The sequence below is a fragment of the Chiloscyllium punctatum genome, chromosome 36 (assembly GCF_047496795.1).
Source record: "Chiloscyllium punctatum isolate Juve2018m chromosome 36, sChiPun1.3, whole genome shotgun sequence".
In the NCBI taxonomy this organism is placed as follows: Eukaryota; Metazoa; Chordata; class Chondrichthyes; order Orectolobiformes; family Hemiscylliidae; genus Chiloscyllium; species Chiloscyllium punctatum.
This window is the reverse complement of record NC_092774.1, coordinates 62467934-62476261: the sequence shown is the minus strand read 5'-3', so window position 1 is coordinate 62476261 and position 8328 is coordinate 62467934.

Below are 8328 nucleotides of genomic sequence, written 5' to 3'. Positions count from 1 at the left end.
ACTCGGCGAAGTTAAATCATATCGCTTGGAGGGGTTCATTTGAAACCTTCCCGGAGGTGAATTCAACAAGATTGAATTATTCAAAGTTACTCAATTCTAAACTTACATCAGGCCCGGTAGTCAGAGAGAGGTACAGCGAAGAAACAGATCCTTCAGTCCAACTCGTCCACGCTAGCCAGATATTCTAAATTAACCTAGTCCCATTTGCCAGCACTTGGCCCAAATCCCTCTAACCCTTTCTCTTCATGTCCCCAACCAAACGTCTTTTAAATTCTGTAATTCTACCAGCCTCCTCCACTTCCTCTGGCAGCTTATTCCATACACGCACCACACTCTGCATGAAAAGTTTTACCTTTAGGTCCCTTTTAAATCTTTCCCCTCTCACTCTAAACCTATGCCCTCTAGTTCTAACAACATCCTGATAAATCATTTCTAATGGAGATGTCAATGTTTTGGGTAGAGCCCTTCTTCAGTCCTGAGGGATAATACCTGAAATGCTGACTTCTCCACCTCCAGGTGCAGCCTGCCTTGTTGTGCCCAGCCTTCTGTTTGTCTATTTTAGATTCCAGTATCTGCAGTTTTTTATTTTGTCTCTAACAAATGGTGGAGCAGATTCGATGGGTCAAAATATCCTAACTTCTGCTCCAATGGTCTTGTGGTCTTCGGTTTGTGCGGGTCCTGGGCTCAATGAGCAGCAGCGCCCACTGGAAGCAATGTTCATAGAATCATAGAATCCCTGCAGTGTGGAAACAGGCTCTTTTGCCCAACAAGTTCAGACCGACCCTTTGAAGAGTAACTCACCCAGACACATTCTCTTACCCTTGAGTGGACATGATTCATGCAATAGTGAGAGTTGTAGTCCATCAGCCTTGGTGAGAGGTGCATGTAGTGGCAGAGTTAGAGTGACTGCTGCCCCTTTGAGTGTGAGGTACCACAGGGAAGATGGTGACAAATGCCTTTGCAGAGGATGGGCTATGAATGCCCTTTTTTTGTGGGACTATTGGATATCTCTTTTCCCTTGTGGCAGATCTCACTCTGCACTTACCCCTAACTAATGCAACACACCTACACATTCCTGAACACTATGGGACTATTCAGCTTGTCCAATACGCACAAACGTTTGGACTTTGGGAAGACACTGGAGCACGCAGAGGAAACCCACGCAGACACAGGGGGGAATTACATCCAAACTCCACACAGACAGTCACCCTGAGGATGGAATCAAATCTGGGTCCCTGGCGTTATGAGGCAGCAGTGCTAACCACTGAGCCACCACCACGCCCCTCTTCCCCCTCCACTCCCCCAGTAGAAAACAAAAAAGCCTACCAACTCTCCCACTACCCCCACTGTCAGAAAGGGCAGGACGTTCAGTCCAGCAGAGATTCACACGATTGATCCCTGGAATGGTACGCCTAACACACGATGAATGGCTGATGATCCTGGGATTGTATTCATTAGCGTTCGGAAGGTTGAGGAGAGATCTAATAGAAACTTACAAGATTATGCTTGGCTTAGAAAGGGTGGATACCGGGAAGTTGTTTCCATTAGGCGGAGGAGACTAGGATCCAGGGACACAGCCTGATAATTAGAGGGGGTCAATTTAAAACAGAAATGAGGAGATATTTCTTCAGCCAGAGAATGTGGGCCTGTGGAATTCATTGCCAGGGAGTGCAGTGGAGGCCAGGACGTTAAATGTCTTCAAGGCAGAGATTGATAAATTCTTGATTAAAGAATTAAGGGCTACGGGGAGAGTGTGGGGTAAGTGGAACTGAAATGTCCATCAGCCATGATTAAATGACAGAATGGACTCGATGGGCTGAATGGCCTTCCTTCCACTTCTGTGTCTTATGGTCTTAATTCATTGATGTTGACTAGATATTCTAAATTAATCTAGTCCCATATGCCAGCACATGGCCCATATCCCTCTGAACCCTTCCTATTCAGAAACCATCCAGATGCCATTCACATACTGTAATTGCGCCAGCCTCCACCATTTCCTCTGGCAGCTCATTCTTTACGCTCACTACCCTCTGAGTTAAAAAGTTGCCCTTAGGTTTCTTTTAAATCTTTGCTCATCCACCTCACCCTAAAGCTATTACACTTTAGTTCTGGACACCCCCAAACCCAGGGGACAATATCTCATCTATTTACCCAATCCATGCCTTTCATGATTTTATAAATGTATACAAAGGCCTTTACCACACTCGGGAAAACAGCCCAAAACAATTCAGCTCAAACCCTCCAACACTGGCAGCATCCTTGTAAATCTTTTCTGAACCCTTTCAAGTTTCACAATGTCCTTTTGATAGGAGCGAGAGCAAAAGTGGCCTAACCAATGTCCTGTACAGCCACAACATAACCTCCCAACTCCGATACTCAGAGGATTGGGAAAGTTGTATTTTGTGGGTTTTGAAAACTGGGAAAGAATGGAAGTATAACCTGAACTTTTGAGGGTCAGTTTGGAAGCATCAACACTTCGGGGGGGGGGGGCGGGGGGGGGGGTTGCAGAAAGATGAGGGAACGAAACCAAATGTGCTGCAGCCAACACGGAGCAAGAACAGAGGATGTAAAACTGTTGCAGCCAGCTTGAAGCTGCAATGTGGATCATTGCACGTGCTGTACTTGAACCTGATGCATTTATTTGGGGGAATCAGATGCATTTTAAAAATAAAAATAAAGTATCTCCCCCTCCCCAATTGCTATCATCCATCCCTCCTCACCCGGGTAATTAAGACACATACCTGAATTGGCAGAGTAGATTCCCTCCTTGGATTCACTCCAGTTGCTACAAGTGAACAGATTACCACCTCCCTCTCTCCGTCCCAGGATGAGGAGTTGCCCAGAGGAGGGTGTTTCACATTGAAACTGATACGGCCACTTCTGCGTTGTGATGTCAAAAATGGGGCAGGGAGCGGGGACAGGCCGACAGGAGAACTCTGCAGCAGATGGAAGGAGAGCAGTTTGCAAAAATCCCTTCCCTTCAAAGAATCCTCACAGTGTGGAAGCAGGCCACTCGGCCCAACAAGTCCAAACCAACGTTCTGAATGGTAATTCACCCATATCCCTCCCCTTATTGCCCGACATTTATCCCAGAGTCATACACCGAACTTACACATCCCTGGACACTATGGACGGAATTTAGCATGGCCAATCCACCCTTGAAGATCTGGATCCCAGGCAGGACCCCTCCGTCTCGAGATCGGTCAAAGAACAAACGGGATGCGGACTGTAAAAAGCAAAGTTATTAGTTTAATAAAGCAAGGCAGTCTGACGCAATTCTGTACAGCAACACAGAAGTTAAAGCTTCTGAGCTCCGTGGCGAAATTGCAGAATTACTTTCGAAAAAAACATGTAAATGATGTGTAATTTAAGAGAAAGCACAGCCTTAAAAGACCAATCAAATGTAATAAGGTGACATGATTGACAGCAGGGTAGTCCAATATTTTCTAGGAAACAGATTGTTTTACTCTCAAAATCATCCCGTGCTTGCGAGTTCAAGGTGAGTTTGAATACCAAATTCATATGATTCATATTATTAAACTCCATTGTTTTCTTTTCCCCAAAGCTAACCAACTCAGCAAAGCAGCAATTCAAGTTCACAGGATCAAATCATAACCTGAAGCCATTTTAAATTGAAAAGTCATTTTGTGGTTAATAAAAATCTACATACACCTGTTGCTCCTAACAACAGCCTAAATTCAAATTTTAAATTCTCATCTCCCCCTGTGTTCATCTCCATCATTGCAAGCTCATCAGACAAGCCCCTTGCAAGGGGGAAGATGATAAAGATCGAACTTGCCCTGCTGTGTGGACTTGCCATTGCCAGCATTGGTGCACAAGAAGGAACAGTTTACCTGTGCGATCCTGAGCAACCAGAGACTGTGTGCCAACTATGCCAGGAAGATGTCCTCGTCTGCTGAGGGACTGAGCATTACCAAGAATGACTACTGCAGTGGTCAGAGATTGAACAGTTCATTTACAGAACAAGTCTAAATGGTCTTTACCCTGTCAAGGTGTTGTGTGCCAGTTTTATACCAGTTGTGCTATGAGCTACCCTGGTAAGCCTTGCCCCATCCAAATAGGTCACACCGCAAAAGAGAAGATAGGGAAATGTTATCTTTCGATTACAATTTGTTTCTTCAAAGTCACAATAGTATATTTGGCAGGGATGAAGTGGTCTGTTATGTGCTGACTTCAGCAAAAGACTCTGAACCCGACTGACACCAATGTCTTCCCAGTTATGGGATGGGTGGAACTGTTCTGGGACAATAACTGCATCTCTTACCGAAAGACCTATCTATTGAACAGCCTCAAGGAAGTCACAAAGACAGGCATGCCTCTTATTGGCAAGGTCCCTCCCTTACCTACACTAAACCTGGTTATTATTTTGAATAAGGTAAGTACTCCTCGTGCTGTAACTGTAGGAACATAGTCTCCCCTGAGTTTTGCATAGAATGGAAGAATCCAAATACAAAACAGTAATATCACTCTTTGGGATATGCAGCTCTCAGTGACTTTTTTCTGTAGGAGCATTTTCAGGAGTTATTAGTCATCAAAACCGTACTTATATCGTTTGTGGTCTCCACCTTTTGGATAATGAGACAACTGCTGCTTTATTGAGATGAGGATTTAAAATTTGAATTTAGGCTGTTAGGAGCAACAGGTGTATGGAGGTTTTCATTAACCACAAAATTCAATTTTAAATAATATTTTTAAATAAATATAACAAAATGGCTTCAGGTTATGATTTGACATTGAACTTGAATTGCTGCTTTGCTGAGTTGGTTGGATTTAGAAATAAAAGAGAACAATGGACTTTGCATAATATGAATCATAAGTAATTTGGTATTCGAACTAATCTTGAACTAACAAGCATGGGATGATTTTGCGCGTAAAACAATCTGTTTCCCAGGAAATATCATTGGACTAACCTGCTGTCAATCATGTCACCTTGTTACATTTTATTGGTCTTTTATTGTAATTCAGGCTGCGCTGTCGCAAAAATAAATAATGCGTAATTTTAAAATGTAATTGTGTAATTTTGCCACGGAACACAGAAGCTTTTAACCTGTGTTGCTGGACAAATTTGTGCAAGGCTGCCTTATGTCATTAAGCTGATCACCTTGCTTTAAATAGACCGTACTCCTGGTGATTCCTTTGACCGATCTCGGATCGAGAGCCGATTGAGGGAGTCCAGACCTTCACCCTAACCTGCAGAACCCCGAACACTATGGATACACTTACCTCGGCCAATCCACTCTAACCTGCACATCTCTGGACACTGGGGGTAAATTAGCATGGTCAACATACACTAACAAGTACATCCTCGGGCATTATCAGTAATTTAGCATGGCTGAACCCCCCCTAACCTGCACATCGCTGGACAGTCTGGGGAATTAAACTCGGCAAAGGCCGAGGTTACCACGAGGTTGGAATTCTCTCCCAGAAATGACAGTTGATGGTGCCCTCACCAAGATGGCCGCCCGCGCTCCCCGTCCCAAGACAACATGCGCCTGACCCTCACAAAGATGGCGGCCGGTTGCCCGGGTAACCCGAGAGCGCCTTCGCCGGTGAAGTAAACACTGGGCCTGTGGTGATTTTATTGGAGGCCTCAGTCCTCCCCCGAGGAGTTTATAAACTCCCCAGTCTCCCTCCTCCCGCGGTTCCCAATCCTACCCTGTCTCACTGTCTCCTCTCCCCGGGGGCAGGAGCCAGGTCTTGGCGCTCGGGCCTGGCGACCTCCCCGGGATGTTTCTGAAACCTGGTCCTGTTCTGAAGGAGGATCACCGGGACCCGAAATGATTTCTCTCGGCACGAGCTGCCGGACCTGCTCAGCTTTTCCAGCGGTTCTTATTACTTTAGCCACCGGCACCATTCTCCTCCCACACTCAGTAACACCGCCTCAGTCCTGCTGCAGGACCTGCACTGCACATGCGCCAGCTCACAAGCGGCGGGGCCCAGCATTGTGACGTCTCCAGGGTTGAGGGGGCGTGGTTGGGGAGGCCACCAAACAATCGGTGACAAGGGGGGCGGGGCGATCGTTTTGCCGGCCCCCAGCCTCCAGAAAGGTGCTGTTTAAAAAAGTTTCAACGTCGTCTTTTTTTAACTTTTCAGCCTGTTGTGAAATGTTATTCTGGACCTCTGGAAGGGTCAAACATTAGGAAAGTTTCAAACAGAAACAAACGGATATTAAAAATTATAAATAAAAATAGGTAAGTTAACTTACAAAAGAGACCTCGCACTAAATATCAAAAAGGACAGCAAAAGCTTCTGTTGGTATGCTCATGGGAACAGAGTCACTGAGCTAAGTGTGGTACCTTGGAAGATGAAAACTGTGAGTTCATGGGGGAACATTGAAGTGGCAGAGATTATCTCAGTTTTTATGTGGGCAGACAACAGAACTATTCCTATTAGAATTGGCAAGTCAAAGGCTATAGAAAGGGTAGAACTTAAACAATCAACGTTGAGAGGGTAAAGCTACACAGGAAACTATTTGGATTGAGGACAGACAAGTCCACTGATGCTGATGGCCTACACCCTGGGTCCTGAAGGAAGTGGCAACGTAGATAGTGAACTCATTAGTTACAATATTCCAAAAATCTCTTAACATGGGAAAGATTCATTGCATTTATTTAAGACTGAGATATATATATGTTCCTGATTGTCAAGGGGATCAATGGTTATGGGAAGAAAGCTGGAGAATGGAGTTGAGAAACGTCTCAGCCATGATTGAATGGTGGAGCAGACTCGATGGACTGAATGGCCTAATTTCTGCTCCTGTGTCGTATGATCTTATGGTTCCATTGGATTGGAAAAATGCTAATGTAACACCTGTATTCAGAATGGGACGGAGGCCATATGTGGGAAATTGCAACCAGTTCGTTGAACATTTGTTATAGAGTCATAGAGATGGTGCAGCACGGAAACAGACTCTTCAGTCCAACTTGACCATGTCAAAAGATATCCTAACCTAATCTAGTCCCATTTGCCAGCACTTGACTCATATTCCTCTAAACCCTTCCTATTCATCTACCCATCCAGATGCCCGTTAAATGCTGTAATTGTACCAGCCTCCACCACTTCCTCTGGCAGCTCATTCCATACAAGCACACCCTCTGCATGAAAAAGTTGCCCCTTAGGTCCCTTTTACGTCTTTCCCCTCTCACCCTAAATCTATGCTGACTAGTTCTGGACTCCCCCACCCCATCGAAAAGTCCTTGTCTGTTTATCCTATCCATGCCTCTCATTGTTTTATAAACCTCCTTAAGGTCACCACTCACCCTCCGAACCTCCAGGGAAAACAGCTCCTGCCTATTAAGCCTCTCCCAAATGCTCCAACTCTGGAAACATCAGTGTAAATCTTTTCTGAACCCTTTCAAGGGACAAGGCAGGAAAATGGGGGTGATGAGCAGTCTTGATCGAATGACGCGGCAGACTTGATGGGCTGAATGGCCTAATTCTACTCCTATATTTGTGAACTTTTGAACTCTGGAGCGGGCAGGACTTGAATCCGATCCAGGGTTAGGGTCGCTACCTCTGTGTGACAAGACATCCAGAAAAATATCAAATCCTCCCCATCGGGGAATTGCACCCCCAGTCTCCTGAGTCACAGATGGGGATACTAACCACTACACTACCGAGGATGCTGGACAGTTGCAAGATGATGGGGATAGGGGTGGAGAATAGGTGGGTGTTTCAGGAACTATTATAGACATGAAAGTGTGAATGGCCTCCTTATGTACTGTGTGAAAACAAGGACTGCAGATGCTGGAAACCAGTGTATAGATTAGAGTGGTGTTGGAAAAGCACAGCAGGCCAGCAGCATCCGAGGAGCAGGACTAAGCCAGCCAATGATCTGACCTGTGCCACACAAGCACAGTCCCCCTGGAGTGTTACCAGAGGTATGTTCAGGCTGTAGGAAGAGATCCAATTCCCGGTTTGACCTGGAATGTAATCCCCACAGGCACACAGGGAGCGGTGATCCACTTGCTCCACATGTGGGAAGGGATTCACTGAGTCATTCAAACTCAAACACATCATTGACTTCCGACTGGACAGAAAGGATTAAACTTCTCAGCAAAAACCGTTTTACAAAAGTTTAATTTTTACACTCCTAGCGAGAATCACAGTTTCTCAAACTGTGGGCCAATACTAGTGATGTTGAGAGAGCAGGTTTGGAATGCATGGCCGCCCAGGTAACAATGGTTGCTATGGGGCTCACAGCGATGACTGAGGGGCCTTTAGATGCTCGGTTGTTTCTGTGTTGTTGATGAGGCTTGGCCTCATGGACTGATCTCTGAAGTCAGATTCAAAAGAAGGTTTGAAATT